The 26,641-nt window shown below is 41.4% G+C and overlaps 1 long non-coding RNA gene across 1 annotated transcript in view; it reads left to right on the forward strand.

Annotated features, from left to right (window-relative positions):
• The window catches only part of LOC308064360, a 97,683-nt gene that overhangs the window by 57,668 nt on the left and 13,374 nt on the right, over positions 1–26,641 (forward strand). The window contains exon 3 of the long non-coding RNA XR_013928344.1: positions 1–26,641. This exon is cut by the window's right edge and continues 13,374 nt beyond it. This is a non-coding gene — a long non-coding RNA (uncharacterized lncRNA).

Raw genomic sequence — 26,641 nt, forward strand, 5'->3', positions numbered from 1 at the left:
AACCAGCAAGCAGGATCACATGGGAGGCCTTCCTGAAGGCTAGAGGACTTCATCCTTTAGAGGTAAAGGAAGTTTATTGTTCATCACAGACAATCTCTCTAAAGCACAAGAATGATCCATCCCAATACATAAGAAAATGGCCAGGAATAACAGGAGAGCAGGCTGGATGACTGGGGAACTCCTGGCTCTGATCAAATGAAAAAGGAAGTGTATGGGTGTAGAAACAGGGATGGGCTAACAAAGAAAGAATATGGAAATGTCAGCCACACATGTGGGGATGGAGTTAGAGAAACTGAAGCTCATCTGACCATGAGAATGGAGAGGGATGTAACAGGTAACAAGGAGTATTTCTACAGGTATGTTGGCAGCAAAATGAAAGCCTGACAAAATGTGTCCCTATTGAATGGGAAGACAACCTAATGAAAAAGAGGTTGAAAAATGCTGATGTGCTCAGTGTTGTCTTTCTCTTGCTCTTTCCTGGCAAGGTCTGTTTTAAGGCCTCCAACATCTCTGCAAAGTTTTTGGAAATTATGTACTCTTTACAGTAAAGAATGATCAAAATCAAGACCAAATAAGGGAACTAGACATACACAAGTCCATGGAGAGAGTTCTGAGGGAGATAAGTGTCCTCTTTGAAAGGTAATAGCAATTTTGGGAGATTAAAGAAGTCAAGTGTCACACATCTTCAAAGGGCAGAAGGAAAACCCAGGGAACTACAGGCCTCATCTCAGTCTCTGGGAGATTGTGGAACAAATCATCCCAGAAGACATGCCTAGGCATGTGGAGGACAAGATGGTGAGGGGGAACAGCAGCACAGATTCATCAAGAGAAAACTGTGACTGGTTGACCTAATCGTGTTCTTTGATGAGATGAGGGGAGAGCAGTGGATGTCATTCCCATTGACTTTAACAACACAGTTGACACAGTCTCCATAGTATCCTTGCAGTTCAGCCAGGGAGATAGACTATCGGTGGACAACAAGGTCAGTGACCTGGCTGGACCACTACACTCTGAGAGTTGTGGTTGGTGGTTTGAAATTCAGTTGGTTGTTGGGTACTAGTGACTTTCCTGAGGGGTTATACCTGACGCTGATACTGCTTAAGAGGCCTCATCAATGACCTGGGCAATAGGACTTCAAAATCAGAACGTTCACAGACACCAGTGTCAGCAGTGATTTAAAGATGGCAGGTCAAAGCTAGCATGTAGCAGGACCTTGATAGTCTGGAGGTGTGACCAGATAACCTTTGGAAGTTCCTACTATCCAAAACTACTCTATGATTCTTTTTCCATGCCAAGGAACCAGCTTTCCAAAAGTGAGATGCTGTGAAATGAGAATAAGATCCAGCTTACATAACAGAGATGAGATTTATTTGCTTCTGAAGGGCTGCATTTGACTGAGTGGCAATTTAATACTATATTGAGGAGACCATGCAGGTGGTTAACAGAAAAAAATTACAGTGAAAAATCTAATATTTCTGTATGTGCTCTGTTAGCTTATTTGATAAAGAAAAACATCTCAAAATCTATGTATATACCCAGGATACAAAAAGAAACCTAATTCCCCATTCCCACAGATACTGTTGGAAGGAACTGCTTAAGACAAAAGTCAATCTTGCAACATTTCTGAATATAACTGCCACAAAAAGTGTCTTAAATCAACAAGTGAGGTTGTTTTTTTAAAAAATCTTTCAACTCTTCATTGAACTAGTCCTATTAAATTATTTCCAGAAGACATGTAATTCAAGAATGATCTGACCAACTCTGAAATATGTTTTATTTTAAATGTTAGGAATAGATCATACTTAGACACTCATAAATTACGTTACTTTGAAAGGGGGACATAAAACAGCAAAAGTTGCTTAATAAAAAGATTATGGTGTCTTGCAAATGAATAGCTGGCTACTTAATGTCAGGATATTCCAATGTAGAAAGTATTGACTATTCATTGAAACTAATGCTCGTGGCCAAGTGAGTATTATTAAACTTCAGCAAATAATCTTTATAGCTTTTGAAACAGTCTCATTCTGGAAGATCATAATGTCTCAGTGGTTAAATGAAAATGAGATCGTAGCTATATAATGGCAAGCACTATTGAATTAACTTCTAAAAGAAACTCACTAAATGCTTAATACTAACACTGGGCTGAGAGAAATGCAGCTGCAAAGGATTTCATTAAAATGGCAATAGCCAATGTTTCATTTGATTTTAATGGAAAATTTATGAAAGACTGCTATTAAAGCTGGGTGGAGGCGATGATCACTATCATTCTTTTATTAGTATAACCACAGGGCTTAATTTTCCTTTGCTCTTTAATTGTTCCTTCATCTTCCCCAGTCCCACGCCTTGCTTCCTAAAAGCATGTGCTTATCAAAAAATATTTAGATATAAGCTGGAAGATAGGTTTTAAAAAACAATTATTTTATTTTCAAGTTAGAACACCATTCATTTTTAAATGAAAGGGACAAATTCATTCCTCAGTGGTCATGGCCAAATGTTATTCCCCCACTAGAAGTATGTATGCCAGTTCTACCAGGAGGGTTATTTGTATCCTGAAGTTATGTCTGTTGTCTAGGATGTGGGGAATTGGCCACTGGCCAACCAGTCAGAATCATTTAAGGGAAAGGTTTACTCATCAGTTTTGAACTTGGAAATGGTGACTTTTGGACATCTCATTCATTAATTTTGTGAATGATGACTCAAGACTCACCAAAACTTTTTCTTCCCACATTTACTGAATTGTGCATTGTATCCTTTTTTAATGACTGTGCCAGATTTCAGGGAGATATCTGCTCGAAGTATTCTAGACACTACTTTTTCCACACTTAAAAAAGGTAAAAATTTTAAAAGGCATTTTTGTTCACTGATGTAAAAAAAAGATACAAGAAAAGCGGATACTTAGCATGAGTAAACTGTAGAAATATGAAGGACAATGTAAGCTAAAGAGCTCTATTGACTTCAGTTTAACTCTGAAACAGCCAGCTCAAAGGTGAGTTGCAGTAACTCATGTGCAGCCTGCTACTGTGGTATGCCAGAAGTAGCAAGGGATCGCTGTGACGTGGACGTATTTGTCTGAGATGGGGAATGCAGAAAAGACCTTCTTTTAATATAAATAAGCAGCTGAAATGAACACAACTACAACATTTCATATCAGATAAGTAACTGAGACATAGGGCTTTTTCTCTCTGTTAATACTGGCTGACATAGCAGGTGCTCCCTACTTCACATGCTTTGGATGAACGGATGTTTAGTACCCTTTACCGAAAGGGTTTGAATTCCCTGATCCTCCTCTAGAGCTATCCCATAGTCCTTGATTCCTTAAGATTGTTATGTGCTTTGTGATTAGCATGCAGCCTTATGAAAGGGAGAACTGTACTCTTTTGCAGTAATTTATATTGTGTCAGTACACTGCATAAATTATGGAGTTTTTAACGCTTTGTTTTCTTCTTGCACCTTTGTATTTCTTCTGACACTTCTGCCTTCAATAGTCTGCCTTTTGCAGAGGACTAACCACACTGTCACAAAATGCTTGTTCACAGCTCTTTCTTTTAGTGTATGATAGTTTTATGCTAAAGAACAATGTTCGAAGAACAAATAATGCCCAAAATAACCAGAGAAGTTTATGAGTTTCAGTGGTGTAGACAGACAGAAAAAAACTTTAAGAAAAAGGATTACTTGTATCTGTTGAAAAGTCCTCTGAAATTGTTGCTTAATGTAGCTCTACACTTACATATAATTTGTGTGTAAAGTGACAGGCATAACTATGGCAATGAATAAGGAGAATATCTTCTATAATATATCTTTCCCTAGGTAACTGAATTGTAATTATTCATAGAGATGTATTTATAGGCCTTGGATAAGCAATATCCAGAGTCTTTTCTACAGTTCTAACATGGCCTAAATATAGATATGCAGTAAAATTTAGCTGGATGTTGTTCATACCCCTTAGGTATGAACAAATGGGTGCAATTGCATTTATTTGTAAATAGCTTTGCTCCGAATGTAGCTGTCAGGAAGCAGTGTCAGCTTTTATTGTAAAAGAAAGCGGGAAGGTTGAGTACATGGTGTGGTGCAGGACAACTGAGCACATACTTGTGGAAATGACTTATAGGATAGAGGCTCTTTAGCTGTAGTTATAAAATCTACCATTTGAATTTCTGTGTGAAATTCAAAGACTCCAGCTACCAGTAAATCAGTCTGCATTCCCATCTTCTTCCAAAAAACCTTCAATGAGGTCACCCAAAAAGAGATAAACAACAATGTTTTGTGCAAGTATGTTCCTCTTGTTGCAATGGGAATTATAAGATGAGGCATCTCTGAAAGATAACTTGAACATGGTATTTCTTTTTTATTTTCCAATAAATGATGACTTGGAAGAAGACTTCTCAGCAGAAGCCAGAATTGAATAGTAAATTATTTCTTTTTCTTTATGAAATGTACATACTGGTTATGTGCTGGGGGAGGACTTGGGATTTTTAAAAGAACATTTGCAATATCATACTGTAATGTTTGAGAGGAGACCATTAAGAAAATTGGAAATCATATATCTGGAGGAAGTATTATGTTCAAGGCTTCAGTGCTTGCTATGATTAGAGTGCTCTTTGTGGGAGATTTGTTAAAATTTCTTCATCCTGGACACCTGCCAAGCTTAAGGCTTTAATGCTCCGAGATTGAGTCACTGAAGTAGGGACTGACTGCTCTCAGAGCTTGTTGATTTGCTAGGAGGTGGGTGTGGGAGGTAGTATGCAAGTAAGAAAGAAGAAGGGCATGAAAAATAATCTCAGCATTCTGTGATAATCTTTTGTTTAGAAGAAATAAACCCATGGCTTCAGTTTTTGATCTATTTTCCAAACTTGCCAACAAAAATGGGACATTTTAGAGATGTGATCTCTTTTCTTGTTTCAGAAAGGATGTCTAGGTATTTGGTAGAATAAGACTCAAAAAACAAATCAACATGGTACTGAACATGGACAGTCAAATATAGCATCAGTCCATGATAATTATCAAGTGATATTAATAATTTTGTCATAGCAAATAAATTCTTTCAACTTCTTTCAGTTGCTAACCACTAGAAATCTCTAGTGGATCTCTGCATAACTGATTTAAGCTTGCTGAAAATAGACTAGTTTTTCTGGATCATGTGTTATGGATTCTGACTGTACAGCCCCTGAGTCTCTTAGAAGCATACACTGGAAATCATTAGATAAACAGAAATTGCACACACAGTGAGAAATGACCCCATTTGTGAGAACCATTTAACCAAATTAATCAATATAATCAAGTATTCAACATTTCTTAGAGTATATGAGGTGGCTAATACACAAAGCCCAAAGGCTTTTGGAGGGACAAATGCTAAGAGGTGGGTTTTAAAAAAGCTGCTGAAAACTGTGCTTTGGCTGCAGGATACACACAGAGCACTGGATCCTGAACTCATTCAAGACAAGGAAAATGCCTGGAAATGTATGCACCTTTGATATGTTAATATACACAAAGCCAGGCTAGGGCAAGCTTCACAGATACCGCTCTTCAGCTGGGAGAAGAGGACTGAAGCCCTGGAGGAGCTACTTCATCAGTCTTACATCGTCTGTAACTAAACATGTCTGTGCTTCAAGTGAGCTGAGGACAAAGAAGCACAGGTTAGCCTAAATTGCTCTCAGTGCTGGGTTGGACTTTATGGTAGTATACACTGCCTGTGCCTGATATGATCTTGCTCAAAACTTACAGTGGAGAGTATAATCTAATGACCTCTTAGTGATAATTCTCTGCTATTCATGTGTTATGCACGCTTATGTCTGATATACTGCAACTACATGAGGTTCAGACGCAGGCCTGGGAAGCTTGCACCGTTCCAACTGTCTGTCAGGCTTGCACCCCACTTGACCTGCGTATGACTGTTTTGTGTGTTTAGCTCCATGTTCAGGTGCGGAGATGGAGGTATGCAACTGTGTAGGATGGGCTTGATTTGTGGCTGTCAATTCTCCTGTACCTAAGTGAAAAGTGAGAAGGTAGCGACACAGGAAAAAGAGTTTATGTGTGCAAATGGGTTCATATAAGGCTCCCTCATGGAGGGATTAATAAATTTTGGGAAGAAATGGGTCCATTAACATTATAAATTTTTACCTCATTCAGAAAGAAGACTGTAGATCCAGTCTATTACCACACCTACTCCATAAATGAAGTCTGATCTATAAATGCCTGGCATGTACAGACATGGGAATTAATAGCACTAAAGAAAATAGTTTTTTCCTTCAGTGGATGGAGGGAAAATAGCTGAGTATGTTGAGAAAGAGCAAAAGAATAAGCTCAAGAACTAGACCCTTGGTCATTATATACAGATAGCTGTTAATTTGCTTTGTGGCTCTGCTCCTATCACCTATTTCCTAGACAGCTCCTAAATACAGGGACTGTTCCCAATGGCCGATATTATTGGAACTGCAGTAAGTTTACCTTCCTTTGCCCTATTCGGTCCTCCGACTCTATCCTCAAAGCTTGTCACCACCACACATGTCCTCTTGCCAGAGCCAGGGCATGCAAAACACTGACCTCAGCCCTCTCATTTCAGAGACTTTAAATGGAGAATACCGAAAAAAAATTGTATTTGTCTCTTAACGAGTCATAGTCCAGAATTCTACCTCTGGTATTTTATAATCCCAGCAAGGCTGTGAGTGGTGTGCTGTAAGGCAACGTACCCATCAAGCCATACTATAAGACCTCACCAGCCACAGGAGTCTCCCCCTACCAGCCTCTGCCTCTGCCAGCTGCCTTCTGGAAATATCCCTGAGCTTCTTTAGTCCCTGATGAGAAACGGCACAGCACAGATGCAATACTGGGCTAGCTCTTGGACTATTGTGGTGATGACCTCTCCAGCCATTAAGGGTACAGAAGTGGCTTTGCTACTGACGAAACTTTCTCAGGTCCTGGCACAAGTCGCACCTGCTCTTGATGACATCAGCATTAGCCACAGGCAACGTTAGCCACAGGCATGGGAAGTAAGCCCCTCGGAGGTTTTTAACAGAGGATCTGGCAGGATAAATTGGTGATCTTCTCTGCTGATTTTAACCTTCTAGATCCTGTCTGTGCTGGCTGGCTGCCTTCCCAGGTGTTTTGCACTTGAAGGAGAGACATGACTCCAAAGAAACCCCTCAAAGCCCAACTGCTATAATCCTTTTACTACTCCTGAATATGAGTGTTTTCTCCTCTGCCTGCCTGCCTCCTGCTGTAAAAAAACCAAATGTTTGTAATCCAGACATTATTTCCTGTTGGACTAAAAGTTTTAAGATAGCCTGACATGAGGTTTAATAGCAATAAAGTAAGTTATAGAAGGTTATGGGGTATTTCAGAGGAGAAGGGCAGTGATGTTCACAGATGTTATTGATTTGACTTTATTTATAGATTGTGGAGAATCAAATAAAACCAGAGCAGAAACAACTTGCTAGTTAAATAGAAAATTTTGTCTACCTAACCATCTGTTTCTATATTGCTGTAAATGACTTACAGTGAACCTGCAGGAACCTGTTCTTCAGTGAGGCAATGCAGGAACTCAGCCTTTTCCATCAGAGACTGAAGTATTGGGGACATTCCATTTCAGTCTCTCTTCCGGTGTTAATCTGCCAGCCCTTACCCCAAGGTAAAGTCTCATTGTTCTCATTTCATTTTTGGAGACTTTGCAGCTGAAATGTTGCATTGCCCCTTTCTGAGTCACCTGTGATTGCAGCTGCTCAGCATATATATGCATGAAATCACTCAATCTCAGTAAGGAATTTTTAGGCTAAAGCCTTTATATTATCGGTTGTGGGGTTTGTTTTGTTTTGTGTTTATTTTAAAGAGATAAAGAAGGGAAAGGGAATGGAGGGAGAAGACCTAAAACTTACCCTGAATGCATTTATAAGATGCAGGTCTGTTTGAAGATTCTATAGAAAACAAAGAAGATGTTTATTTCCACTGCACCTTTTACACTTTAATCTAAATAAACATTGCCCTAAAGCAGGAAAGGAAATTACTCTTCCTTTTGACGGTGTCTGAGGTAAATCTTTCAGTATGCTCCCCCACTATCTTTATTTCTTATTTCCTCTTTCCAAGGCCAGTATTTCTACCTCTCAGGTTCTTCAGGCTTTTTATTTGTCTATTGTGTGAGAGTGTTCCAGTTTGGAGAGCATCCATGAGCACCGGGACAAGGGCATTCAAAAGGAAGCTTTTTCTAGTGTAAGGAATGTGGACTCAAACACTGGAGTTTGCAGGTAGTCATATAAATAAGATACAAGCTTTACTTCCAGGAATACAAATAGCAGAAGAGATGGTAGTATACGTATATACATGTGTGTATACATATATGTAAACAGGCACATTATATATAAGCATCTATACATAATATAAAGACTTACTCCTTTCATAGGAGCAAAGGGAATTCTGATGTGGGTTTTATTTTGTACAACAGGAGCACTGTTAAAGCAACTTAAAAAAACCATTAAGGCCTTGACTGAAGGGCTTAGGCATCTCAGAAGCCTATTGAATTCATAGGGCTTCTTCACATACTTATAGTTTTGCATGTGTGTAAATACTTCGCCATAGCAGAGTCACAAGGCCTCAATTCAGCTCTTATAAAACTCAGTGGAAAAATTCCTTTTGATTTTAAAAGCAGTTGGATGGGTTTGCAGTGTGTCTTTTTTGTGTTAATGCAGAGTGAGCCAGCCATATTGCAGGAACATGTGGTAACACGTTAAAAACCTTAGGAGGTTGCGAGCAGTAGCAGTCTTACACTGACAACATTTATCCAGACTGATTAAAAGATGCAAATATAAAGGCATTCCCAGATCGGCAGAAGGCAGCGAGTGCCTTCGGGAAAGGGCAGCATGGAGTGAGCTCTGGCTGGGGAGCCACTGGTGGCAGCAGGAGGGTGCTGGGGGAACCCAGAAGAACGGCTGAAGATAAGATCATTGTTTGGATGTATCAGGAAGACAGCTGCATTGTCACGCCCCACATACACCTGGGAGTGTGGGGAGAACTCCTGCTGTGAGGAGCTGACACCAGCCAGGGAGGAAGAGCAACATCCATCCATCTCAGAGACTGGGACTTGGCACCCGTCAGGGCCAAATTTTCTGGGGAAGAAACAACACACTGGGAGTTGCTTGCAGCCTAATTGCAAATGTAAAACTATCGCCACTTTGACACGAAGCCTGCTGAAAAGGCTTTGTCTACAATTGTGTTAAATTATCTCAAACAAATTATTCTGGTCTAATTTTCTATTATGCTAGAGCTGAAGGGCGCTGGCAGAGGTGGTGTGACGGAGAGGCGTGCAGAGGGGTGTGCCTGAGAGATGCACTGCACATGTCATTTGTACTGAGAAGCACTCAGGGAGCTGGATGGGACCTCAAAAAGTGAGGTGATACTACTTCAGCTCACATTCAATTGCTCCTGGAATGCTCCTTCCAGGCATTTATTTAGCAAGAAAATTCGGAGGAAACCTGTAGAGGGCAATGCAGTTGTAATGGGTATGGTTCAGTAAAAATGATATAACTCTACAGGGAGACCTAATTACTTGTGGCATTTGCAGGAAATGGATTGCAAAGAGTCCCAGATGAGTCATCTAAGGAGATAAAAGGAGATAATTAGGAACTGAAACTACCTGAATATTTTCAAAATTTCAGTATGAGAAAATGAAGAGAAGAAAAATCATTCTGTTTTGACCTGTTCCGTTGGCAAGGACAGGTGTAAGAAAGGGGGATATTTAAGCTGGCTGACATAAAGAAAGTCTGTTCCAAGGAGGCCATAAGACATTCAACAGGAATGAATGGCAGCCTCCTCATACTATTACATTCAAAGTGAGACTCAGCAAAATAGAAAATTAGAATGTATCGCTAGGCAAAGAAGAAGAAATGAACAAAAAATGTAAAGGTGTTCGATATCTGTATTTCATTAAGGAATCGTCTAGGTTTCTGTGCATTTAAGTCAATTCTAGATATCCATCCCTTTAAATATGCTGGATAGTATAGACAATCTTTTTTTCTGTCTCTCCAGGTTGAAATTCAGCCTTAGATAGTACGTGTACACAAAGGTGTGTACGACAACCCTTTGGGCTAAGTATTACCTACACAATCTCAGTTCTTGTTAGGAGAAAATCTGCCTTCTCTTCCTCTGGTGAATAAGCACTTTTTTCTACTGTCCTTTCATCTATGAATATGATCTTCGTCTTTCATTCTGCTTTTTCCATGTCATCACTCTTGTACTTCAGCTGTTTCTCAGTGCTTTATGACAGCCTAACTCTGACTGATATAAAACTATGTGTTAGTTTCCTCAACAATCTTCCTAAAAACTTTGCTTCAAAAGATACAATAACATATAATTTGATTCCTTTTTAGTTCAAGGCTCAAAATTTTTGCCTGCATAAGGGTGGAGCATAGGAAGGTCAAAATACAAATGGATATTTCTCTCAGTTTCCTCCTGGCAATTTTTTAAACCAGAAAATCTAACCCAAAATGTAGCCCTTACCAGAATCACAGGAAGACTTGGCACCAATGGCACCTGTGTGTGCATCCCCTCCCAACCTTTCCATCTATCACTGACATGGACCTACAACATCCACAGTCAGCATCCATCTTTTGTCGCCATTTAGTGCTCCTTCCTGCTTGTTCCTATCTACAGCTCAGGAGCCAAAATTGTTCTATTTCCTAATTATTTCAAGTTTCAGTTGAGTTAGCTGGGACAATACGAGGTATCTGGTAGACTGACAATCTCAGGTGGTGATATTGTGCAATGTTTGCTTAATTGCCTTGGTAGAATTATGCTGTTTATTTTGTTATTCAATGAGAAAAGATAGGCTGTTTAAAGTTTAGAAAGTTCGTTGATAAGTGGGAAGATAAACATAATAATATTGCCTACTGGAGAGGGTAATCTAAAACTACATTGACTAAAGAATAGCTATGCTACATAACTGTGTTGAGTGGGAGGAGGAGTCAACACTTTTATTACCTAGGTGTGTTGAGGCAAGGAGGTCCAGTTTCACTTCGAGAGGGGCTGAGCTGGTTTTCCCATCCTTTTTCTCCTGGGTGTGTATGTTACACATTTGCATAAAGGTCTTACGCCAGCATTGCAAAACACTGCTACGAAAATGGATAAAAAAGGCTCCTTAAAACTCTGTGAAGATGGAGGTAGAATTTACACATTTCAAGCAATGGAAGCAAATGGGTGGACATGGGACTTGCTCAAGATGAGGCATGGAGGCCATTGCAAAGGTGGGGATGGAAACCTTGAGTCTTTAATCCCAGGCCTGTGTCTATGTTTGGCAAGGGGAGATTTCTTGTTGAATATTGGATGCATGCTTAACCATTCCCAAGTGCCTATCATTCCAATCATACTTTCAGTTATTAGTATTTAAGTGATTAATATTTAAGTTTTGTGCACACATGCTCTTTTGGCAAGGAAAATGCTATATAGCTTCACTGTATACAAGTGAGATTTGTTCTTCTAGCATGAAGTACTAGTGAATTGGCTATGGGGCTATCTAGCTTTTTGATAGTGAGACCATGACTGGTAAAGTCCAACCGCCTTGAAAAGAGTAACAAACCCAGTCTCAAAGTTTCTCCTGATGCTTCTGAAATCCCCAAGTGGCTTCATTGATGCTTAGAATGCCAGTTCTCTCAAATGCATGCCATTAAGTGTGCTGCTGCTAAGGTAGCGTTAGAAGCTTTAGAGGAAGCTGTAGCTTTTCAGCAGGCTTTGAGGTCCTGCAGCATTGCTCAGCAAGGCACGTGGAGGCTTAGTACTCAGGGCAGAGGCCCCCCATCTACCATGCCTGTATCCTCACATCTAGGCAAAATTTCAGGGGGAGAAATAAACACCCCCCCACCCACACATTTCATATTTTGGCATCTTCTATTAGGAATGACAGAAGTAAGAGAGAGAAGTTATTTATGCTGCTTGGTACAGAGCCAGCATCCTTTTGGCTAACATCCTCCCACCCTGCCCTCAGGACAGGAGCATAGCTATACGCTGGCCTATGAACTACTGAAAGCAATCAAACCCACCCTTTCTTGGGAGGAGAGACAAGAGACCTAGAGCCACACCACAGTCTGCTAAAGGTGCTTCGTTATGCTCCCTATGCAGTTAGGTTAATTAGGCTTTTTTCATTTCCTTGCTGTGCAGCTGACTTGTTTTAGGATGGGAGATCAGCTTGGTAGGCACTGAACAAGAGCGAGCAGTACCCAGGAGTCAGCAAGGCTCCTCCACCTCCTGGGTGGGGAGGAAGGGGGAGAGCAGAAAACAGGGAGGGGAAAAAGTCCGTTTCCAGATAAGCATGTTGAAAGGTTGAGAAAAGGGAGAAGTCTGCTTTTCTGCTCAGAGTTTACTTATTGATAGAGACTCAGTTCTTGGCTGCTCCTGCTTCTTGGATGCATATGTTAAGAATTTGTGGAGTTTTATGTACTGCTTTTGCAAAGTATAATGTCAAGTGGGGAAAATGGTAAACTATCAGGATGCTTGCAGGAGATGACATCTGTTACCATTATCTTATATGGGCTTTTATTCAATTTTGTCATCAGGAGTACTCATGATTGCTTCAGTGTTGTTAGCATGTGTGCATGTGCGTGCGCACACACACAGAGTCTGTCTGGTTATTGACTTAATCTGTCTGCCTTTATATACCAATTTCCTGTACATTACTGACACTTAGTAGGAATCATGGAACTAATGTTACTTCTAATAAACCACTAAAACTAATTCTTACTTTACAAGAAGAAACTACATGTTGAAGACCTTCCTGGTCTGCATTGTTGGAATTCCTTATCTCATGATAGTCAGATATTTCCCTTTCTAAAAATAGTCTTCAATTCTGTCAGAAAAGTTTGACTTCCTCTGTTACAATTAACCATACACATGAAACAGCAACAAAGACATTTGCCACTTTTATCTCTCTTTCTTTTTTTTTTTTTTTTTTTTTTTCACTTGGTGATGCCACAGTGCTTTGTGCTGTTGCTTTACTGTTTTTCCTGGATGTTGAATTACTTTTTTTGTGTGCTGTTCTTTCGCATAGCGACAAGAAGAAAATATCTTTCATAATGGGGAGATGGGAATATGACTACTAAGCCACAAACACCACTAAGAATTTTACAGGGAGATATGTTTTACATGAAATTGTTCAACCCTAAACTAGAGTTAAGTAACACTTTGCATTTGTCTGATAAAACGTGATATCAGTTCTTGTCAATAGAGAAAAAGAATATGCAAAATCCTGTCAGGGGAAAGTTAAGACATTTCTTTCCCAGGCTTTTATTTTTCCTAGACTAAAGGCACTGAACTTTAGGATGTATATCAGTGCAGTTCCATACTGCTGTGCCTTCTTGGATCAGATAGCAAATTCTCTTCATGAATTCAGTAGATATTCAGATGACTAACAAAAAACACATTAAAAATATTTTTTTGAGATAACAGGTTTGACTGATTGCCCTTTATTTTAGCAGACATCAATATGAGAATATTGTTTGGTTTGAGTCAGGATTTTTAGAATTATGTAGCACTTGTAAAGAAATTCGTGCAAGTTTCTTTTATATAGGTTCCATAGGGGTAATAATATGTTCATTAATTCTTGGTTTTCCTCTCCTCCTCTGTAAGACTTCGGAGAGCATAAAGTATCCTAACTGCTGGTGAAGAGCATGCCATATTAATTCAGAACCAAGGCTAAATTTTTACAATCTGATCCCTGAATAGCACTAGCAAAACATATGAGACTGGTGTTCACTCTCCCTGTTTTTAATTATAAAATCTGGGTAACAGACAAGTTTTAATTATGCTGCACTATGGTTTTGAATTATACTTTCAGCTACACATTCAGACAGCTGAATAATAAATTAATATTGTTCCATTGAAACTGTCTGTCCTGGGGGCTAGATTCAGTCACCCACACACATCTGTTGCCATATGAGATACCCACAAGTAGCCTGACTGCCCCTGTGGAAGGGTACCTGCCCCCCTCCCATAGGTCCTGTGTTGTATCTGCCAGCTCAAAATGCATCTCAGATGGCTCTACACACCTATGACCAGTCAACAGACCATCCCTGCCTCCTAAGAGCTTAGCTTATAGCCTTTTGAAAATGGAGAGAAGGAATGAACAGGTTAAAATACATGGCTTCTGGAGAATCTTTGGGGACAGTCCTTGCAGTGTTTTCTCTAACTAAAGCCACCTGTCCCTTCAGTTTATATCCATTTCTACCTGACAGCCATTTTTCTTATTTTTCATACTCTTTTTAAGTGCACTTAGTAGGTAAGTGCTGGCAAAAAGCCTGACCTACAACCGCCAAGAAATGCCGTGGAGTCTGATGTATTAACTGTCTTGGCTGACCTGTAAGGTTAGCAGGGAGGTGGGTGCTCTTAGCTAACTGTGTCATAGCCTCATTAATCCATAATGCTAGAACACAGCGAAGGTTTGGGTGTATTCCTCAGCAGAGTGCAAAGGACATAGTGTGGATTTTCTGGCCATCAGTGGAGCAAGAAGAATTAATAAACTTTTAAACTGCGATTCATCTTCTCTTCTGCTAATATATTTTCCTGATGACTCCTCCCACTCTCTGTGTAAGTTTTAATGTTGGAATTGCCAATATACGAGAATAGCTTTTTGCATCTGTTCTGTAGATGGCTAGAGCCAGGTAAATAAAAGAAAATAATAATTAAAACCCACAAGAACCTCATCTGATAGGTGGGAGTTTCTTTGTCCCTGGGAAATGTTGACAATTGGGATAAATTCTGGAAAATTATTTCATACCCTTTCCTGTGTTTTTGTAATATTAATATGAAGTGCTGCAATACTGGATATCTTTTTCTTTCTCAAAATATCATCATTATTTCAATTTATCTAGATTTTTGGCCTCACTGATATCCTGGAACAATAAATTCCAAGATCAAATTGCCTAACAAGATTTATACCTGTTACTTCCTGATACAGGTAAATGCTTCTGCCCTTATTTCATATGACAGAGAATAGAAATGTAACTTTTTTAAAGATTTTCTAAGATGTATAGTTCCAAGCTTTGTAGCTGTTCCAGTTTTAAGAGATTTTCTATTTCAGTGTCTATTTTCTGTCACCTTTCTCCAAGTCTCCCCTAACTGCAGAGTATCCACTCATACTGCATGACCCACTAATGTTAAGTATTCATTATATATTTCACTGTTATTTTTTGACTGGCTTGCACTCCAGTCTGTTTTTTCATTCACTAGTTGAGTGGTTTATAGATTACCATGGGACCTGGGTTTTGTATTTCATCTGGCACTAGTGTAAAAACGGCATGCTGAATAATTGTTGGAAAGTTGTCACATATATTGTTGCCATATATTTTCTGGGTCTTTTCCAGATTCTTGATTATATTCAGATACTCCTTTATCTGGTTATGTCTGACTGTCAGTATAACTCTGATATGTGCATGAATCGGTATTTCAGCATCAGCTGAAGAAAATTGCTTATGAAAGGGTTAATAGATGGTGCATGGGTAAAATTCTGCCTTTTACTTACAATGTTTGAAAGCTAGTGGTCTTCATCTGTTTTAAGCACCTGAAATCAAGTAGCCTTTCAGTGCCCTGGTCATCTTTGCTAAACAAATGAATACAGTTATCTTTGCCAACTTAATTAAGCACTCTTTGTTCTCAACCATAAATCAATATTGCCAAACCCCTGCATTTATCCTCAGTTTGAAAGGGTCAGGTGCCTCACAGCTGCTGGAGGGTGTCTGTGCCTGCCGGGAAACCCTGTGTGCCAGCAGCCTCAGGTCATGCTGGGGTGGTGGTGGAGGGGGCTGGAGGGGGAAGAGCGGTACCTGCACATGCCCACCAGCAGACTGCCAGCTCTGTGTCACCCTCCTCAGCAGAACCAATGGGCATCCATGAGGAACAATGAGGTATTTCAGGATCACTCAGGTCTGACAGCAACGTTTGGCTTCCAGTAGAGTCATATGGATCCAACTGGCCGGTTTTAAGCACTTGCCTAATTCATATGAGCTGCATTAGAGCGATTCCTTTATTTTCTCCATATCTTGCAGATGTTCTTTTCAGGTCTTGCAAGTATAATTCAACAAATATTAAGTAGTGCAATTGGAGGAAACCTACATTTTCAAGCCCTGTTCTCTGCTATCACAATAAAAATCTTTTCAGCTCACTAATTAACAACTCAAGCTTGAAACCAAACTGGTTTTCTACTCTTATTATTTCTATAGAGTATCAGTCTGACAGTAAAAACTTTTCCCTAATTCCCTGTGTTACTTTCTTCACAGCCAGTTTATGCCCAGTTGTTTTCATGCATGTGTGGTGGATGAGTGGAGATTACTCCTGTGACTCCCCTGTTTGCCTTCTGGCACTGATAGACAGCAGTCCTTACCTGGCTAGTTAACCTCCTGCAAATGGGTAAAATAATTCCTATGGCCTTCTCCCACCGGATTCACTTCATTTCTCAGACATCTCAGTAGCCATCTCTGCACCTATCTCAGTATTACTTTTTTCATGATCAAGGTATTTCAGATGTGATCTTAATGAGGTTTATTAGCCATTCAGTAACTGAAATGCCCCTTTTATTGCATTCTGAGATTGTATTTGGTTTTGGTTTGGGTTTTAGGATTGGGATATTTTTTTTGTTCATGGTTGCTTTACATCCATAGCACAAAGCTGACCTGAGATCAAGTAATCTATTCTTTCTCCCTCCTCACTTCAGGACATAATTTTTTTTTTCTTCCTGTTTACTTTATTATACTTTATATATATATATATACACATACATATATATAAATATATAATTGCTTTTGTAGGGAATCTATTCACATCCTCTCCTGTCAATGCATTCCCAATTTGTGTAATTGGTCATAGATTCATAGAATCATTCAGGTTGAAAAAGACCTTTCAGATCATGAAGTCCAACTGTTAACCTAGCACTTTAAATCCATCAATACACCACGCCCCTAAGCACCACATCTACACATCTTTTAAATACCTCCAGGGATGGTGACTCCATCCTTCCCTGGGCAGCCTGTTGCAATGCTTGACCACCCTTCTGGTGAAGAGTTTTTTTCTAATATCCAATCTAATCCTCGCCTGGTGCAACTTGAGGCCATTTTCTCTTGTCCTTTCACTTATTAATTGGAAGAAGAGACTGACCCCACCCGCCCACAGCCTCCTTTCAGGCAGCTGTAGAGAGCACTAAGGTCCCCCCTGAGCCCCTTTTTCACCAGACTAAACACCCCCAGTTCCCTCAGCTGCTCCCCATAGAACTTGTGCTCCAGACCCTTCCCCAGCCCCGTTGCCCTTCTCTGGACACGCTCCAGCACCTCAGTGTCTGTCTGGTAGTGAGGGGCCCAAACCTGAACCCAGGGTTTGAGGTGGGGCCTCACCAGTGCCCAGTACGGGGGGACAGTCACTGCCCTGGTCCTGCTGGCCACACTGTTGCTGACACAAGCCAGGATGCTGTTGCCCTCCTGGCCACCTGGGCACACCGATGGCTCATGTTCAGCCAACTGTTGACCAGTACCCCCAGGTCCTTTCCCACCAGGCAGCTTTCCAGCCACTCTTCCCCGAGCCTGTAGCATTGCATGGGGTTGTTGTGACCCAAGTGCAGGACCGGGCACTTCTTGTTGAACCTCATACAGTTGGCCTTGGCCCATCAATCCAGCCTGTTCAGAGCCCTCTGCAGAGCCCTCCTACCCTCAGGCACATCAACACTCTGCCCCACAACTTGGTGTCATCTGCAAACCTGTCATCCAGATCATTGATAAAGACATTAAACAGTACTGGCCCTGATACTGAGCCCTGGAAAACACCACTTGTAACTGGTCACCAACTGGATTTATCTCCATGACTCAGCCATCCAGCCAGATTTCTACCCAGTGAAGCATACAACTATCCAAGCCCTGAGCAGCCAGTTTCTTCAGCAGAATGCTGTGGGAAACTGTCAAAGACTTTATTAAAGTCCACGTAGAAAACATGCACAGCCTTTCTCACATCCACTAAGTGGGTCATCTTGTCACAGAAGGAGATCAGGTGAGTCCAGCAGGACCTGCCTTTCATAAACCACAGGGCCTGATTGCCTGGTTGTCCTGTCCATAACACATGATGGCACTCAGGATGATCTGCCCCATAACCTTCCCCAGCACTGAGGTCATCCTGACAGGCCTGTAGTTTCCTGGATCTTCCTTCCTGACCTTCTTGTAGACAGGCATCTCATTGGTGGACTTCCCATCAGCTGGGATGTCCCCAGTTAGCCAGGACTGCTGATCAATGATTGAAAGTGGCTTGGTGAGAAGTTCTGCCAGGTCCCTCAGTGCCCTTGGGTGGATCCCATCTGGCCCCATAGATTTGTGTATGTCTAAGCAGTGTAGCAGGTTACTGACCATTTTCCTTTGGGTTATGGGGGCTTCATTCTGCTCTCCATCCTGTCTTCCAGCTCAGGGTCGCTGGGTACTCAGAGAACAACTGCTCTTAATATTAAAGACTGAGGCAAAATGTTAAAGGAAAAATTCACACAGACGTGGGCACCACTGGGCTTGCTTTAGTCACAACTCAGAGTTGGGCCACCACCCCAGTGAGTGGCAGAGGACAAAGGGGTACAGCACAGCTTATATAGACTTATCAAACCATCACCCAACGTCCAAAGTTTTTAGAAGTTCCTTTGGTCTTGTCAGTTCTGCGAATCCATCATCTAAGCCTGTCCCAGTTAATTCATCTATCCAGTTCCAGTCTCTGCCTGGGCTCCAAGGTCCTCCTCGGATCATGATCTTCTTTCTGCGGCTTTAATGCACACAATCATTTAAGCACACTTAGTCTTTGAACATGCAATTCCTGTTCACATACACTATTTTTTCTGAAAACACCTGCGTTTCTTGGAGCACCTGTGTACACAAATTGATCATCTATTGTTTCTCTATTCTCCTACTGATTAACTTGGCCAAGTTTTAAACCAGCCTTGGATTAGGGATATACAACGGCTGAGGCCTGGTTCTGCCATTTAGCAGTTTCAGCATTTAAATTTTCTTAATTCAAAATACATTTTCTTTAACAAAAGAAAGCATTAAGTGCCTCAGCCTTTTCCTCATCCTTTGGCACTATGTTTCCCCCCACGTACAATGAAGGACGGAGATTCTTCTTAGCCCTGCTTTTGCTGCTAATGTATTTATAGAAACATTTTTTCTTGCTTTTTATGGCAGTAGCCAGATTAAGTTCTAGCTGGGCTTTTGCCTTTCTAATTTTCTCCCTGCATAACCTCAAAATATCCTTGTAGTCCTCCTGAGATGCCTGACCCTTCTTCCAAAGGTCCTAAACTCTCTTTTTTTCCTTGAGTTCCAGCCAAAGCTCTCTCTTCAACCAGGATGGTCTTCTTCCCCACCGGCTCACCTTTAGCACATGGCGATGGCCTGTTCCTGCACCTTTAAGGTTTCCTTCTTGAAGGATGCCCAACATTCCTGGACCCCTTCACCCTTCATGGCTGCCTTCCAAGGGGCTCTGTCAACCAGGATCCTAAACAGGCCAAAGTCTGACCTCTGGAAGTCCAAGGTAGCAGTTCTGATGACCCCTCTCCTTGCTTCTCCAGGAATCACAAACTCTAACATTTTGTGATTGCTATGCCCAAGACACCCTCCAACCACCACATCACTCACAAGTCCTTCTCTGTTTACAAGCAACTGGTCCAGATGGGTGCCTTCCCTTGTTGTCTCCCTCACCAGCTCTGTCAGGAAGTTATCTTCCACACACTCCAGGAACCTCCTAGGCTGTTTCCTCTCAGCTGTATTATATCTCCAGCAGACATCTGGTAAGTGGAAGTCTCCCATGAGAACATGAGCTAGCAATTCTGAGCATTCTCCCAGCCACTTATAGAATATTTCATCTCCTTCATCCTGGTTGAGTGGTCTATAACAGACTCCCACCATATCTGCCCTGTTGGCCTTCCCCCTGATTCTCACCCATAAACAGTCAACCCTATTGTCACCACCACGAAGCTCTAGACAACCAAAACGCTCCCTACCACACAGGGCTTCCCCACCACCTCTCCTCCCTTGCCTATCCCTTCTGAAGAGTTTACAGCCCTCCATGGCAGCACTCCAGCTGTGAGAGTCATCCCACCATGTTTCCATGATGGCAGCTATGTCATAGTTTTCCTGCTGCCCAATGGCTTCCAGCTCCTCCTGTTTGTTGCCCGTGCTGCGTGCACTGGTGTGGATGCACTCAGCTGGGTTATTGATCCCTCCACCTTCCTGGGGGGAGAAGCCTTAATTCCTATGTGACCATTCTCAGGTACTTGTGTAGTTTCTATCATGTCAATAACCCTTGTGTCTTTGCTGCCACATGGCTATTGATCACCAGCCTCCACTGAGACAGCAGACCAAAGGGCCATGCTAGCACACTGTCCCTTAAACTTTGGCATGCTGCCCCCAGGCTTATCTCTAGTAGAAGTGGTTTTATCCCTTTCCACCCTCAAATCTAGTTTAAAGCTCTTTCAATGAGCCCTGCTAATTCCTCTGCAAAGATCCTTTTCCCACTTTGAGACACCTTTACCTCATCTGTAGCCAGGAAGCCTGGTGTCGTGTAAACAAACCCATAATCAAAAGACCCAAAATTCTGCTGGTGACACCCGGCTTGGAGCAAGGTATTGATCTGCTGGCTCTTCCTGTTTCTTCCATCATCATTCCCTGCAACTGGAAGGATAGAGGAGAACACTATGCTCCCGATCCCTTAACCAGTAAATAATCACACTACCATATAACTTGAGCCAGCTCACCAATAAAAATGCTGTGGAAGACTAGTCCCAAATTACATGATTTCTGAGTAATAAATAAATAAATAAGGTCATGCAGCTGTTGGTGCTTTCTGGTTTTCATTAGGCAAGAGGAATGCTAAATAAATGACACTCCACATCTGTATTACTTTTAATGATGTTGTCATACCAGTACCACTGATATCTTGAGTCATGAGCAACTCTTCTGGAATCCATCAAAACCACTAGGCAGGATATCAATATTAATAATTTTATGCTTTTCATTCAGCATCTGAATAAGACTCATTGTAAAGGCAGGAATACTGAGGGAAGCCAAGAAAGATATTTTTCAAAAAGCTGTAGAACATGAGTGAAATATAGGCAGCATTAGTGACTCTGTCAGGTATGCTCATCAGCCTGTGTTAGCCCTGTGATTGCAGATTGTGTACCCCGTATCTGAGCACAGCAGCAACAACAACAACAGTAAAGATATTCACTCGAAACCAGTTGTGGACTAGCGGAAAGGAGTCAAATGATCCTTGGCCATAGCCAAGGAAATTACCTCTTCCACTTATCAAGGATTATTTACAAGCAAGCAGAAAGGCAAATCTGATGGTTGAACATGATTGCTTGTTCACTCAAGAATGCTTTCCTCAAGGGACCTTTGATCCTGTCCCAAGGTAATCTTACCAATGTCCCAGTTCTTAACCCCAGCTTCTGCACAACCACAGCAAGCAGTGTACCTCTTGGAGCCTCTGAGAGAGGGCTTTACCCCAGCTGCACAGCCCAGGTTCCCCTAGGACTGACTAGGCAGCAGGCTAATGCCTAAACCCTCAGTCTGTGTGGCATAAGAAAAATATGTTCTTCATGTGCTTATATAATTATTTGCAAAGTAATCTGTAAAACCTGTGAATGTTTTGGCAGAATATTTCTACTAGGTACTTCTATATAGTTTAGTTGTGAGAGAGAAAGATGCTCTTCATATCTGCTATTAGAAAAATGGGCCATGACCTGTGAACATGACACCATGAATATTCAAGGCAGTTGTCTAGAGATCTTCTAAAGAACATATTCTGATCGCCCATCTAACCACCCATTCATCAGTCAGATATAAACTATTTATAGTGAATATTTATCAGGCTTAGCCATTTCCCCCTTTTTTTGCAAATTATCGAGAAAAGAATGATGGTTTTTATGACTAATGCACATTTGCTATTTCTGAATGAAGTCTAGTGGCTGAGTGCATGGCTTCTTTCTAAATCAGAAGTTCTAAATACTACTAACAGCATTACTTCAAATGATGGATAGTTTGAATAGCAAAACCAGAGAATATGACTGGTCCAATTTACAGGAATAGTTTTCCTGGTTTCAGTTTTTTATATGAACCTGCCTTTCTGCTGCTTCAGGACTCATACGGGTAACAACATGTAACTATTTCCCAGTAGTCCCGATTTCTAAGGAAAGAGTGGGTTGAGCCAATGAGAGTTCAGGTGTGTGCTATGGATAGTCCCATGCAGTGACAATTCTTTGGAAGGTGAAAGCACAGAGAATGAGCAGGGAAAGAGCTATTTGCAGAAAAAATGGGATCCTAGAAGATATTGGAATGGACTACCCTCACCAGCCAGAAGGAAGAGTGGCTGGAGCTGCTTTTTCCATAGGATAATAGAGAAGTGAGGTTTAAAGAGAAAGAAGCCTCTGGAAATCCCAGGGAGCAGGACTTGGATCTTGTAATGGAGAGTTTAAGAGGGAACATTGGATGTGAGGGGGAAAAAATGACCTTGACACAGAAATGCCATTGTATTTTAGTAGCCTAGGTCTCAGAAAGGTATGCCATGGTGTGTCGAAACCCTAGTAGTGCTGCTCCAGTGGGAAGTGTAGTGAGGAGACAGTGAAGCCTTGTGTGGGGCTGGGTGTACCACGGTCCGGCTTTGACAAACAGCATGTATTACCTTCATTAGGTGTCAAACTCTGTAAAACTGGACCAGTGCCTTGGTTGCTAATTGTATGGGTTCTTCCACCAAAAGAAAGCATGGGAGCATTCTAGGAAGAGAATGATGAGAAGACTTCTCACTTCAAGCACATTCTTTCCCCCTTTTTCCATAGAGAAAAGCAATGTATCGTGCTATATACAAAAATCCAAGTAGCAAAAAGAGGAAATATCTGGATTCCTTCCTAACCAAGAGAGAAACCATATTGGTTACTTAACAGAACTAACATTCATTTTTATTCTATCCAGATAGATTAGTATCTGGATAATTCACATGCATGTGTACAGGCAAGCAAAATGGCCATTCATCTAATCAAACTAATTTAATTTATTATCTTTGTGTGAGAGACCCATAGAGCATAGCTGGTTGGTGGATGTTCAATATGTTTGTAGGCAGCCCATTTCCCTTCACTGCCGTGGCCAGCAGCACTTATTTTTACTTCTGTTGCTGCAGCCAGAGCTGTCCTTGCAAACCATGGGGGCACACTATGTGTTCCCACCTGTGATAGGGACCCCTGTGAAGCCTCGTGTTCATTTGTCCATGGGCTCAGCCGTTCCTTAATGCTTTTTCTCTTGAAACAAACTGCTCTCGTTCCTCCCCCTGTGTGTGTCTGGGATGTGTGAGTGCGCATTCTGATAGCACCCACACAGTTGTGTGTTTGGATAGTAAACGCTAGTCTTGGCAGCAGCTGAGACTCTCATTTAAAGGTTGCAAAGTGTTCAGGCGTGTGGCTTTTGCTTTGTTTGCTAAGCCATATTTAAGAACAAACTTTCCGAGACCTTGAGGAACAGCTAAAATTGGCAGCCCTTCCTGCAGCGCTCGCTCGTCGCCTGCGGCATGCCATGGGTGCCACAGCCTCACAGGCTTGCAGGCTGCCCAGGGAGCCCAGTGGCAGTGAGACAGATGGGGGGACAAAGGGCAGAGCTGCTTTTGATTTTCCATGCTCTGCACTACAGTCACATGTTTCCCGCAGGTTTAACAGCATCACATTACAAATGGCAAAGAGAATGTTTCTTTTCTGTCTCTAAATGTAATTTTTTTTACATTTTACAATAACTTTCTTCCTGGTTACTACTGTATAATGGGCAGGCGATACGTCAGTGTACCAGAAGCTATTGTCTTGTAGTGAACTCTCTCGATCACTTACCCAAGCCCAGCAGCACATGCTCTGTGACATCAGCAGCCCAATGACTCATACACCAAGATACCATAGGTGTGTTCCTATATCCTGGAGATCAGAAAAATCCTACGCAGAAGCCTTGGCTTGTTTTTCCTATCTTATTATGGAAACTACGTGCATAGGCTCTAATAGCATTAAACAACTGTAAATGAAGTCTTTCTGCTTCTTATCAGAAGATAAACTGCCTGTTTAAAAAAGGTGTTGCCAAGCCTGGGAGAGCCTCTTAAAAGGGCACAGGCTGCTGATTGTAGCTGTCTGGGGAGAGATTATGTATGTAAAATATTTTAATATTTCCACAGTGAACACCTGTGCTCCTGTTCTGGGGGAGACTCCAACCAGTCTGAAGCATCTGACACATCTGAAGCTTGAACAAGCTCAGCAGTTTGATATATAGCAAAACATGTATAAAAAAGGATACAAGCTGCATAAGGGCAGGGTGATACTACAGCTTCTCCCTCTTCTGCAAAAATAAAACTGCAGATAGAGAAGAGTAATTACAGGATGTTTACAACTTTTGTCCCTGATAAAAGGCAGCAGATTGTTTTACTGAACGCATTTAACGAAACACCGTTTTCCTTAAATTCTCATTTACTCAGCTTCTTACACATCCAATAAGTATGTAGGATTATGATTTTTGCCTGCTTGGCTCTTTGATCTCACTGATAACTTTTCCATGTAGCGCTTGGTTCAGTTTCTCTTCCATAGCATACTGAAATGGAGGAGGCATTGGGGTGTCTGCTGAAGCAGGCTGGAATAGTTCCACCCTAACAACATTTCAGAGGGAAAAACAGGGGGAAGAAAACTTGACGGTTGAGTGTTATGGACAGTTGGCTGCCCCTCAAAAGGCTCGGTGGTTTAATGGAGAAAAGACTTGCTTGGTTATCCAAAAAACAGGCTAAGAACCTTATAAAAACAGGCTCACTCAAGAGGTTTCTGGAATTCTCTATTTCATGTCAAAAAAAGGGAAAAATCCCAACCTTTCCCATGGCATTTCAGATTCCTGCTTTTATTCCCAGCTGGAACAGAGAAGGGCAGAGCCAAGCACAAATACAAAATAATGAGAACATTACAGCAAGAGCATGCTGAACCTAACGAAATTATCTAAACTTCAGAAGAAGTTTCAGAAAGGGGGCAGCAACTGAATTCTGCTGTTACCTGAGCTCCTGGGTCTGTTACATCTCATGCTCTACAGTGTCTTTGAGCTGTGAACCACTGGAGCCTGTGGAAGCAGGAGGTGCTCTGTTTGTATTTGTATTTCCATGGCAACGTAGCTAAGGAGTTGTTTGGTCTTTTTTCCTCAAGATATCTGCCAAATCACTCCTCTTCATAGAGTGAGCTCGTAGAAGGAATTGGGTTGGCATTCCTGTGGAAAATTTAACCTTGTTGCAGATTCATGCATGGTTATGCTAGTTGTAGGTATAATTCAAGTATTTCATCAATATTTTAAATTACTAAGGATTTAGTGGGATTTTCTACTGATGCTATAAATGCTCAGTTTTCTCAACTGGTTCTTGATTCCTTAGGATGCACTTTCTCACTTTTGTGATACACTTGAATATAATTCTGAAGGTTCAGAAACAGTATTTTAACACTGAGATTTCTGGATCTGAAAACCCTTTATAAGCCCTGCAATGTACTTGCGAGATGGGGCTTAGACTGGGAGACTGGAGCACCAGAGAGACAAGGAAGACATTTGCAAGTCTCTAACCTTCAGAAGCTGGTTAATGCTAACTGTGTTGGGAGAGCCTTTACTGGGGCCGGTGGACCTGTACACCTGCTGCCCCCAAAAAGCAGATCTGAGGGACACAGAGGGATAGCGGTGTCCATAGGTTTGTCCCCATCTCTCAGCAGTTCAGCAGCACAGTTCTAAAGAGCCAAAGAAAGCCAGGAAAAAAAACCTCCAAGCTCACTCCCATCCTTCAGCTGCAGGGTATGTTACATAAGTATAGTGATCATATAAGGCAGCATAGCGATCTTGCAGAAAGGGAGGTCATACCAGGGTATTGGTACTTTATCCAGACATTTAACCAGAACATCCAATGGAATGAGCCTGCTTCCTTGGCTGATTCAATGCAGAGTTACGCTCTTGTTGTGACCTACCCTGCTTTTCTTCATGGGCTGCTGCTGAGGTTTTCCAGGATCCTAAGTTAGGTATGTGTCTGCTCTGACACCTCAGCTCTCATACAGTAATTGCTAGCTGTGTGTGCTAAGGGCGAAATTGCAGCATGATGAATAGCTGAGATTAATCTGGGACGTTAAATGTAGGAGCACACTGGCTTTTGGAGCTGGCTTATTTAATGGAGAATCTCCTGATCTACTTCATCTGTTTTGGTATTGAAAGTAATTTGGGCTTGACTAAAAGCCTAGTGAAATCAGCTGAAATCTTTCTGTGGGTTTTGCTGTGTGTGAAGGTCAATATGAGAATGAAAGCAAACAATTTAAAATGCTGTGTAATATTTAGCTGAGAGTGCCTAAGTGCCTGAAATCCAGAAGCTGAGGGTGTGAGTCAGTTAAGGGATAATAAGCAACTCCTCCTTCTGCCTTGGATGATGGCGTTATACTCTACGATGGCAGGGAGAACATGAGAAATGAGAAAAGCAAAATTATACCTGACGTGTGAAATGTCATGAGAGCAAGTATCACATACAGTAAGTATAAGCAATAGAATAGATTAGCTGCCATGAATTTTCAATTTCTGGAACAAAAAGGATCATATTATTGCACAAAACAAACATGATATTACTTTTGTTTTAGAAATATCCATGAATA

Source organism: Falco punctatus (genome assembly GCF_963210335.1).
Source record: "Falco punctatus genome assembly, chromosome: 5".
Lineage (NCBI taxonomy): Eukaryota > Metazoa > Chordata > Aves > Falconiformes > Falconidae > Falco > Falco punctatus.